Source organism: Bubalus kerabau, chromosome 18 (assembly GCF_029407905.1).
Source record: "Bubalus kerabau isolate K-KA32 ecotype Philippines breed swamp buffalo chromosome 18, PCC_UOA_SB_1v2, whole genome shotgun sequence".
Taxonomy (NCBI): domain Eukaryota; kingdom Metazoa; phylum Chordata; class Mammalia; order Artiodactyla; family Bovidae; genus Bubalus; species Bubalus kerabau.
The window spans coordinates 15012572-15024664 of record NC_073641.1 but is presented as its reverse complement, the minus strand read 5'-3'; the positions used below and the strand labels follow the sequence as shown (position 1 = coordinate 15024664).

Sequence of the window (12093 nt, the reverse complement as noted above, 5' to 3'; positions counted from 1 at the left end):
TGTCTAGGTTTGTCATAGCTTTTCTTCCAAGGAGCAAGTGTCTTAATTTTATGGCTGCAGTTACCATCTGCAGTGATTTTGGAAACCAAGAAAAAAAATCTGTCACTGTTTCCACTTTTTCCCCATCTATTTGCCATGAAGTGATGGGACCAGATGCCTTGATCTTCATTTTTTGAATGTTGAGTTTTAAGCCAGCTTTTTCACTGTCCTCTTTAACCCTCATCAAGATGCTCTTTAGCTTCATTTGAGTAGTTATTATTTCATTCCTCACCCTACTTCCTAGCTTGGTAGCTGTTCTGGTTATCTATTGTGGTTTAAAAAACCACCTTAAAATTTAAGAGATTACAATAATCACTTTAGTTTTATCGTGATTTTGTAAGTTAAAGACTCAAGAAGGACTTACTTGAGTAGCTCATTTCTGATTTACATGGTACAGCTGTAGGATTAACTTTTGGATGGCTTCTTGTATATCTGATACATGGTGGTGCTCCTTGGCTTCTCTTTTTCTTTTTTTCTCTCTCTCCAAAAATGCCATTTTGTAGAGTCTCTTTACTTTGCTGGTTTTAGAAAAGGCAGAAGAACCAGAGATCAAATTGCCAACATCAGCTGGATCATCAAAAAAACAAGAGAGTTCCAGAAAAACATCTATTTCTGCTTTATGGAATATGCCAAAGCCATATTTGAGTGTGTGGATCACAATAAACTGTGGAAAATTCTGAAAGAGATGGGAATACCAGACCACCTGACCTGCCTCTTGAGAAATCTGTATGCAGGTCAGGAAGCAACAGTTAGAACTGGACATGGAACAACAGACTGGTTCCAAATAGGAAAAGGAGTACGTCAAGGCTGTATATTGTCACCCTGCTTATTTAACTTATATGCAGAGTACATCATGAGAAACATTGGGCTGGAGGAAGCACAGGCTGGAATCAAGATTGCAGGGAGAAATATCAATAACCTCAGATATGCAGATGACACCACCCTTATGGTAGAAAGTGAAGAAGAACTAAAGAGCCTCTTGATAAAAGTGAAAGAGGAGAGTGAAAAAGTTGGCTTAAAACTCAACATTCAGAAAATGAAGATCATGGCATCTGGTCCCATCACTTCATGGGAAATAGATGGGGAAACAGTGTCAAACTTTATTTTTTGGGGCTCCAGAATCACTGCAGATGGTGATTGCAGCCATGAAATTAAAAGACGCTTACTCCTTGGAAGGAAAGTTATGTCCAACCTAGACAGCATATTAAAAAGCAGAGACATTACTTTGTCAACAAAGGTTCGTCTAGTCAAGGCTATGGTTTTTCCAGTGGTCATGTATGGATGTGAGAGTTGGACTGTGAAGAAAGCTGAGCGCCGAAGAATTGATGCTTTTGAACTGTGGTGTTGGAGAAGACTCTTGAGAGTCCCTTGGACTGCAAGGAGATCCAACCAGTCCATCCTAAAGGAGATCAGTCCTGAGTGTTCATTGGAGGGAATGATGTTGAAGCTGAAACTCCAATACTTTGGCCACCTGATGTGAAGAGCTGACTCATTTGAAAAGACCCTGATGTTGGGAAAGATTGAGGGCAGGAGGAGAAGGGGGTGACAGAGGATGAGATGGTTGGATGGCATCACCAACTCGATGGATGTGAGTTTGAGCAAGCTCCGGGAGTTGGTGATGGACAGGGAAGCCTGGCATGCTGCATTCCATGGGTTATAAAGAGTTGGACATGATTAAGCGACTGAACTGACTGAAGCGTCATGAGCTGTTTATAAATTTTGGAGATTATTCCTTTATCGGTCACATCATTTGCAAATATTTTCTCCAAACTTGTGGGCTGTCTTTTCATTTTGTTTATTGTTTCCTTTGGTATGGTATCTGTTTTTAATTTTTAAAGGAAGCTCCATATTGTTTTCCACAGTGGTTGCACCAATCTGCATTCCCACCAACAGTTCCCTGTTCTCCACATCCTCACCAACACTTGTTATTTCTTGTGTTTTTGTTTTAAGGATAGCCATTCTAACAGGTATGAGGTGATAACTCAGTGAACACTTTAAATCCCTCCATTCTTACATATATGCTATTGTTGTCGTGTATTTTTAATTCTATATCTAGTTTAAATAACATAAGAAATTATTATTACCATTTTAAATAGTATTCCTTGATATTTTTCCATGTTTACTGTTTGGTTGCTTGTCATTCTTCCCTGTATCTTTGAGCTTCTAACTAGGATCACTTTCATGGCATGCCCTATAATATGTGTCTGCCAGCAACAAATTCCCCCCACTTCCAATTTATCTTTTTATATCAAATTATCTATGAGAGTGAGTGAGTGAAAGTCCCTCAGTTGTGTCAGACTCTTTGAAACCCTATGGACTGTAGCCTCCCAGGCCACTCTGTCCATGGAATTCTCCAAGCAAGAATACTGGAGTGGGTTGCCATTCCCTTCTCCAGGGGATCTTCCCCACCCAAGGATCGACTTGGGTCTCCTGCATTGCAGGCAGATTCTTTACTGTCTGAGCCATTGTTGCATGTTGCTCAGTTGTATCCAACTCTTTGCAACCCCATGAACTGTAGCCTGCCAGGCTCCTCTGTCCATGGGATTTTCCAGGCAAGAATACTGGAGTGGGTTGCTATTTCTTTCTGAGCCATCACGGAAGCTCTTAAATTATCTATATTCCACTTTTATTCTTGAAGGGTGTTTTCCCCTACATATAGAATTTTAGTTTTCAGGTATTTTCTTTGAGGATGTCAATCTATCCTGTCTTAACTTTCATTGTTTCTGGAAAGAAGTGTGATGTCAATCTAATTATTGCTTCTTTAAAGTTCATATTATTCTTTTGCTAAATTCAGACTTAAATTGAAGAAAGTACGGAAAACCACTAGGTCATTCAGGTATGACCTAAATCAAATCCCTTATGATTATACAGTGGAAGTGAGAAATAGATTTAAGGGCCTAGATCTGATAGATAGAGTGCCTGATGAGCTATGGAATGAGGTTCGTGACATTGTACAGGAGGCAGGGATCAAGACCATCCCCATGGAAAAGAAATCCAAAAAAGCCTCCCCTGTCTGGGGAGGCCTTACAAATAGCTGTGAAAAGAAGAGAAGCGAAAACCAAAGGAGAAAAGGAAAGATATAAGCATCTGAATGCAGAGTTCCAAAGAATAGCAAGAAGAGATAAGAAAGGCTTCTTCAGCGATCAATGCAAACAAATAGAGGAAGACAACAGAATGGAAAAGATTAGAGATCTCTTCAAGAAAATCAGAGATACCAAAGGAACATTTCATGCAAAGATGGGCTCGATAAAGGACAGAAATGGTATGGACCTAAAAGAAGCAGAAGATATTAAGAAGAGATGGCAAGAATACACAGAAGAACTGTACAAAAAAGATCTTCACGATCCAGATAATCACGATGGTGTGACCACTGACCTAGAGCCAGACATCCTGGAATGTGAAGTCAAGTGGGCCTTAGGAAGCATCACTATGAACAAAGCTAGTGGAGGTGATGGAATTCCAGTTGAGCTATTTCAGATCCTGAAAGATGATGCTGTGAAAGTGCTGCACTCAATATGCCAGCAAATTTGGAAAACTCAGCAGTGGCCACAGGACTGGAAAAGGTCAGTTTTCATTCCAATCCTAAAGAAAGGCAATGCCAAAGAATGCTCAAACTACCGCACAATTGCACTCATCTCACACGCTAGTAAAGTAATGCTCAAAATTCTCCAAGCCAGGCTTCAGCAATATGTGAACCGTGAACTTCCTGATGTTCAAGCTGGATTTAGAAAACGCAGAGGAACCAGAGATTAAATTGCCAGCATCTGCTGGATCATGGAAAAAGCAAGAGAGTTCCAGAAAAACATCTATTTCTGCTTTGTTGACTATGCCAAAGCCTTTGACTGTGTGGATCACAATAAACTGTGGAAAATTCTGAAAGAGATGGGAATACCAGACCACCTGACCTGCCTCTCGAGAAATTTGTATGCAGGTCAGGAAGCAACAGTTAGAACTGGACATGAAACGACAGACGGGTTCCAAATAGGAAAAAGAGTACGTCAAGGCTGTATATTGTCACCCTGTTTATTTAACTTATATGCAGAGTACATCATGAGAAATGCTGGACTGGAAGAAACACAAACTGGAATCAAGATTGCAGGGAGAAATATCAATAACCTCAGATATGCAGATGACACCACCCTTATGGCAGAAAGTGAAGAGGAACTAAAAAGCCTCTTGATAAAGGTGAAAGTGGAGAGTGAAAAAGTTGGCTTAAAGCTCAACATTCAGAAAATGAAGATCATGGCATCCAGTCCCATCACTTCATGGAAAATAGATGGGGAAACAGTGGAAACAGTGTCAGATTTTATTTTTGGGGGCTCCAAAATCACTGCAGATGGTGACTGCAGCCATGAAATTAAAAGACACTTACTCCTTGGAAGGAAAGTTATGACCAACCTAGATAGCATATTCAAAAGCAGAGACATTACTTTGCCAACAAAGGTCCGTCTAATCAAGGCTATGGTTTTTCCAGTGGTCATGTATGGATGTGAGAGTTGGACTGTGACGAAGCCTGAGTGCCGAAGAATTGATGCTTTTGAACTGTGGTGTTGGAGAAGACTCTTGAGAGTCCCTTGGACTGCAAGGAGATCCAACCAGTCCATTCTGAAGGAGATCAGCCCTGGGATTTCTTTGGAAGGAATGATGCTAAAGCTGAAACTCCAGTACTTTGTCACCTCATGTGAAGAGTTGACTCATTGGAAAAGACTCTGATGCTGGGAGGGATTGGGGGCAAGGGGAGAAGGGGTCGACAGAGGATGAGGTGGCTGAATGGCATCACTGACTCGATGGACATGAGTCTGAGTGAACTCCGGGAGTTGGTGATGGACAGGGAGGCCTGGCGTGCTGTGATCGTGGGGTTGCAAAGAGTCGGACATGACTGAGTGACTGATCTGATCTTATCTGATCTGATTATTCTTTTGGTTGCTTTCAAGATTTTCATTTTTGTTTTATGGATATTTGCTTGCTTTCAGCAGTTTCATTATGATATACCTTGCGATTTTATACAGAATTATAATGCTTGACATTTGTAGAGCTCCTTAAAAATTAGGCTTAGTGATTATCATTATTTCATTATTTGGGGAGAAAATTCTCAATCCTTATCTCTCTAAATACTGCTATGCCTTTATCTCTCTTTTAACCTTTGGTACTTCCATTACATGCATGTTAGAACTTTTTCATTAACCCACCCATGTCTCTTATAGTGAAAATCACTCAGTCATTTTTGACTCTTTGCAACCCCATGGACTATACAGTCTATGGAATTCTCTTGGCCAGAATACCGGAATGGGTAGCCTTTCCCTTCTCCGAGGGATCTATCTTCCCAGCCCAGGGATCAATCCCAGGTCTCTTGCATTGCAGGTGGATTCTTTACCAGCTGATCCACAAGGGAAGCTCAAGAATACTAGAATGGGTAGCCTATCTCTTCTCCGGCGGATCTTCCCAACCCAGGAATTGAACTAGGGTCTCCTGCATTGCAGGCAGATTCTTTACCAACTGAGCTATCAGGAAAGCCCCATGTCTCTTATACTCATTCCTAATTTTTTTCCATTCTTTTTTTGTTTTTGTATTTTATTTTGGGTATTTTCCCTTCTAGTTCATGAATTCTTTCTTTTGGTGTATCTAATATGCAATTAAACCTTCAATGAGTTCTTCATTTCAATTATTATATTTTTTCAGTTCTAGAATTTATATCTTGTTCTTTTAAAATATAGTGTACAGATTCCAAATGGACATACTTATAATGTTTGTTGTTTATCTTGTTTTGAAATTACATCATCTTGTCGGTTCATGTGCCTGATAATTTTTTATTATTTACTGGACATTATCTTTTCTAAAATGTGAAAATAATTTGAAGCATAAGAGGATTTATATTTGTTTTTAGTAGACAGCCAGGGCCCAGATCACCCTCATACTAAGATAGGGATTGGGGTTATTTTAAGATAGGCTTCAGTGTAAGTGAGGGACAGGCTACTCTAGTTCACTTTTTTCCCCTAAGGTGCAACCCGTAGGAATTCTAACCAAAAGCATGGGATGTCTCCTCTTCCCTGGTGAGTCCCGACCTCTCACTTTCATTCCCTTGGTGAGGCTGACAAAGATTAGTGTTTAACTTAATTTCTTGGATGACTCTTTTAATTGCCAGATGCTCCTAGGGGAAAATCTGATTTAAATGCTGAGCATAACTTTCTGGTATTTCTTTTTTTTCTTGTATCTTTGCCTCACAGTTCTTCACTGTCTTCGTTGTTCTCCTATGGTCTCAATATTTCTCAAAAGGGGGGCTGTTCTACATTACCCAGTCTAATATTAATTGGAGCAGGAGTCCTATTCTCAAAGTACTTAATTTAATATTTATAAAAGAAACTGAATTTTATCTTATCCTCACTAGAGCTGGAATTGATTCAGAAAAAATGCTAAGAATAATGAAATATATGCCAGTTTCGTGTTACTTTTTAAATATGATAGAATATGTGGGTCTTCAGTTCAGTTCAGTCGCTCAGTCTTGTCTGACTCTTTGCGACCCCATGAATTGCAGCATGCCAGGCCTCCCTGTCCATCACCATCTCCCGGAATTTACTCAGACTCACGTCCATCAAGTCGGTGATGCCATCCAGCCATCTCATCCTCTGTCATCCCCTTTTCCTCCTGCCCCCAATCCCTCCCAGCATCAGAGTCTTTTCCAATGAGTCAACTCTTCACATGAGGTGGCCAAAGTACTGGAGTTTCAGCTTTAGCATCATTCCTTTCAAAGAACACCCAGAACTGATCTCCTTTAGAATGGACTGGTTGGATCTCCTTGCAGTCCAAGGGACTCTTTTTTGCAAATTCAAGGTAAGCAAAATCTGTTAAATCATAAATGGACATATTCATTTTAAGTTCCTATACCATTGTCACTCACCCATGTAAAGTCTTCTGACTTACATCATTAAATAGGCCTGTTATTCAAGATATACTTTTATGGCTAAAATAGAAGCAGAAAATCAGTTTCTCAATCCAGAAAAAGTAAATAAATTTTGTGCCACAAATGGACAGGGCAATAGTTGATAACTGTTTATGATGTTCCAAGCCCAAGTGAATAGCAACATCTGAAGAACAAGTTAATATCTATATAATTTAAAAATAATAATTAAGCAATAGCTGGCAATAAGACAGTATGCTATGTTCTACTGAGAACACAACTTTTGATAACTTGTCTTTTTTTTTTTTTTTTTCAGAAATTTGCAGTTATCTATTATCAAGAGCAGATTCCCACCTGATATCAAGATACACATTACAAAGTCATAGTTCAATAAGACAAAAGTGTGGTGCTTGCCAGAAGCAGGCAGATGATGCCCCAGTGAAACAAAAAAGAAATCTCTAAAAGACTCACAAGTCAGATACTCACAAGTACCTGAAGACTTGATGAATATAATGAGGTGGCATCCCAAATCAATGTTGAAATAAGAGGTTAGTTAATAAATCATCCTGGGACAAATGGCTTTCTGTCTGAGAAAATAAAATTGATCCTCCATATCAAGTGAAATAAAAACCTATGTGTAAAAGGTAAAATTATAAAGCTACTGGCAGAAAGTAGAGGAGAATATTTTTGTGACTTTGAGCAACAATCTCTTAAACAAGACTCAAAAAAAAGCACAAACCATAAAAGGAAAAAATGATGAGTTTGACTGAATCAATATTAAAGATTTCTGAGTAACAAAGGGGACCATGGATAAAGTTAACAGATGAGTATCCTTCTGGGAAAAGATATACAGAGCATTTTTAAATGGACAAATGATCCCAATGGAAGTAGTATATACCATACACAAGAAATTCCTCCTTCAGATCTCTAGTCAAACATTACAATCTCAGAAAGGACTTCCCTGACTTTCTATCCAAAATACTACTCCCCCCTTACTTAAAAAAAAAAATTATTTATTTATTTTACAATTATGTTTTGCCTGTGCTGGGTCTTTGTTGCTGTGCTTGGGCTTTCTCTAGCTACAGCGAGTCGGGCTACTCTTCATTGTCGTGTGCAGGCTTCGCATGGCAGTGGCTTCTCTTGTTGCTGAGCATGGGTTCTAGAGTCAAGCTTCAGCAGCTGTGGCTCTTAGCCTTCATTGCTCCGCAGCATGTGGGATCTTCCCAGACCAGGGATCGAACCAGTGTCCCCAGCATTGCAAGGTGGATTCTCAACAACTGGAACAGCAAGGAAGCCCCTTCCTTACTTTAATCCCTTAATTTTTTTTTCTTTATAATACCTATCAAAACCCAAGATTATATGGTTATTTATTCATTGTTTTTCCCCCCTATAAATTCTAAGCTCAGTCACGTCAGATCTTTTTTCTACTCTGTTCACTTAGCTCTACTCTGTTCACAACCCCTGACATACAGTAGATGCCCAATAAATATCTAAGTAAATCAGTGAATTCTGCAAATAGACATGAAAAAGAGCAGAATCCCATAGAAAAGAGATGAGTAGGCAATTACCCAAAGGGAAAGTCCTAATGGCCAGTAATACATGAAAAGATGGTTAATTTCATATCAGAAAAATACAAATAAAAAGAAGTATGATATAATGTTCAATGTCCATCAAATTGGCAAAAGATCAAACATCAGATGATAAAAAGAAAGTGGAGAAGTGGAAACCCCCAAGCACTGCTGGTAGGAGTGTAAATTGACACAGCCATCCTAGAGAGCCTTCTGAAAGTAGTCAACAAAATTAAGTGTGTATGTATTTTGCAACTCCAATGATCCCATTTCTAGATGTCTACCTAGAATAACTCTCACATTGATCCCAAAAGAGAAATGTATGCAGTTTTCCACGGAAGCATTTTTTTTTTTTTTTTGTAGTAGCAGAGTAGAAAGCACTCTGCATGTCCTTTACCAAAGAACTTGAGCACTATAATGTTATATGCATACAAAGGAATATTATGTGGCAGTCATATGAAATAAACTAAATTTACATGTAGCAGCATGGAAAGAGCTTTTAGTTCTTTTTTTACTCATTGAAATAAAGCAACAAAAAAAAGTGAAAGTGTTAGTTGCTCAGTTATGTCTGACTCTTTGCAACCTCATGGCCTATAGCCTGCTAGGCTCCTCTGTCCATGGGATTCTCCAGGCATGAATACTGGAGTGGGTAGCATTCCTTTCTCCAGGGGATCTTCCTGACCCAGGGATTGTACCCAGATCTCCCACATTACAGGCAGATTTTTTTTTTTTTTTTTTTTTACCATTTGAGCCACCAGGGAAGCCCAAAATAAAGCAATAGATTATTTCAAAACTAACCTAAAAACAGATAAGCAAAATGAAATAAGTAACCATCGATTATCTATTTCCTATGAGTCTGTGGCTCTTGGTACATAAAAGATCCTCAAACTCTAATAAAGGCTTTCTCCCCTTAGCAATTTTGGAATCTTAAAATCCACCTGGCCTAGGAAGTTTACTAATATACTTACGTTCATTTCAGAGGATCGCTTCATCTGCAGTCTCTGGTCTGTCTTTGATTCTAAATGCTAACCTTAGGGAATGACCTATGGGGTATATAGTATCGTTCCTGGGTCTTCACTTGCTTCATAGTTTTGAAATTGGATGAAATTTTTAGGTGAAGGCCTCTTCAACTGGAAATCTTGTTAAAATGTGGATTTGGATTCAGTAGGTCTAGGAGGTCCTATCTTGGGTTGTTAGACTAGATTTTTAACAACCTGCTCAGTCCTTTTTAAAGAAATGCTACTAGGGAGGTGGGTGGGAGGCTAAAGAGGGAGGGGATATAGGTATACATATAGCTGATTCTGGGCTTCCCTGGTGGCTCAGCTGGTAAAGAATCTGCCTGCAGTGTGGGAGACCTGGGTTTGATCCCTGGGTTGGGAAGATCCCCTGGAGGAGGGCATGGCAACCCACTCCAGTACTCTTGCCTGGAAAATCCCATGGATGGAGGAGCCTGCTAGGCTACAGTCCATGGGGCCGCTAAGAGTCGGACACAACTTAGCGACTTCACTTTCACTTTTCACTTTCATGCATTGGAGAAGGAAATGGCAACCCACTCCAGTGTTCTTGCCTGGAGAATCCCAGGGACAGAAGAGCCTGGTGGGCTTCCGTCTATGGGGTCGCACAGAGTCGGACATGACTGATGCGACCTAGCAGTAGCAGCAGCAGGAGGACCTAAGATTCTGCATTTCTGACAAGCTCTCGTATGTGGCCAAAATTTTTGGACCACACTTTGGGTACAAGCCTCACCAGGAACACCCTGTGGAAGGGGCTACTTTAGGATCTCTGAAAGCTCACTGTGGGTCCAGAACGTTCCCTCAATTTATGTACGTTCAGCAAAAGATTTCTGGTGACGAGCATTTAGGGGAACTGCACTATGAGACAGAACAAGGGCTTGCTCCCCCAAAGCCACCACAGAGAAAGGCAAGCACATTCCCCGCAGAGCATTGTGCAATGATGTACCGACTCCCACTTATGCTTGAGCTGTGTGCACATGTCTCATCTCAACTCCACGCTTAGTGACATAATGTTGGTAGCTTGAAATCACCTTTAATTTCAAGGTATTGACACCATGGAAATGGGCAAATGCTGCAATTCAAGGCTTTTCCCCACAAAGAGCCAGTTTACCGGTATACCACTCTGACCACAGTGTTCAGTGAGGAGACTACACAGATCCCCTTGTGTGACCCAGGGGCGGGAACAAGAAGTTTCTGCCATGGTTTCTGGCTGGGATAGGAGTCATTTCCAGAGGCATCTCATAGTGACTGGCCCATCTAAAAGGGTATGGCAATTACCATATGTAAAGTAGATAGCCAATGGCACTTTGTAATCTGACTTAGGGAACTCAAACCGGACTCTAACATCCTACAGGGGTGGAATGGGGCGGGAGATGGAAGTGAGGTTCAAGAGGGAGGGGACACATGTATACTTACGGCTGATTCGTGTTGATGTTTGGCAGAAACCAACACAATGTTGGGAGAAGGCAATGGCAACCCACTCCAGTACTCTTGCCTGGAAAATCCCATAGATGGAGGAGCCTGGTAGGCTGCAGTCCATGGGGTTGCTAGGAGTCGGACACGACTGAGCGACTTCACTTTCACTTTTCACTTTCATGCATTGGAGGAGGAAATGGCAACCCACTCCTGTTCTTGCCTGGAGAATCCCAGGGACGGCGGGGCCTGGTGGGCTGCTGTCTGTGTGGTCGCACAGAGTCGGACACGACTGAAGCGACTTAGCAGCAGCAGCAGCAGCAACACAATGTTGTAAAGCATTTACCCTTCAATTAAAGATACATTAAAAAATAAAAGCACATGGCAGAGAAAAAGAAGAGATTACATAAGAAAATAGGAAATAGGGCTTTAAAATAAACTCCAGTTTCTTCTCTATCCATGGTCCTCATTCTAATCATATATAGGCCAACAATGAAAGAACTATGGCTGCAGTGAGCTGTCTGTAGCAGAAGCTGAAAAACTCTTGAAAACAAATATATTATTTTAAGTATTCATAGAAATTAAATTCAGGAATGGAAAAATAGAGAAAATCAATTATTTAGAACAAGAAAAATTTCATTAAAAAATTAGTGAATCTTTAGTGTTCACTAGGAGCACAGATTTCTGCTTTATTGACTATGCCAAAGCCTTTGACTGTGTGGATCACAATAAACTGTGGAAAATTCTGAAAGAGATGGGAATACCAGAGCACCTGACATGCCTCTTGAGAAACCTATATGCAGGTCAGGAAGCAACAGTTAGAGCTGGACATGGAACAACAGACTGGTTGCAAATAGGAAAAGGAGTATGTCAAGGCTGCATATTGTCACCCTGCTTATTTAACTTCTATGCAGAGTACATCATGAGAAACCCTGGGCTGGAAGAAGCACAAGCTGGAATCAAGATTGCCGGGAGAAATATCAATACCTCAGATATGCAGATGACACCACCCTTATGGCAGAAAGTGAAGAGGAACTCAAAAGCCTCTTGATGAAAGTGAAAGTGGAGAGTGAAAAAGTTGGCTTAAAGCTCAACATTCAGAAAACTAAGATCATGGTATCCAGTCCCATCACTTCATGGGAAATAGATGGGGAAACAGTGGAAA

General features: G+C 40.4%; 1 long non-coding RNA gene across 1 annotated transcript in view; it reads left to right on the top strand.

The window, feature by feature from the left end:
- Window positions 1-7514, top strand: part of LOC129632966 (uncharacterized) — a 62259-nt gene extending 54745 nt beyond the window's left edge. Inside the window, exons 2-3 of the long non-coding RNA XR_008704777.1 lie at window positions 6572-6867; window positions 7251-7514. This is a non-coding gene — a long non-coding RNA (uncharacterized LOC129632966). The remainder of the gene's footprint in view (window positions 1-6571; window positions 6868-7250) is intronic.
- Window positions 7515-12093: the final 4579 nt, after the last annotated feature.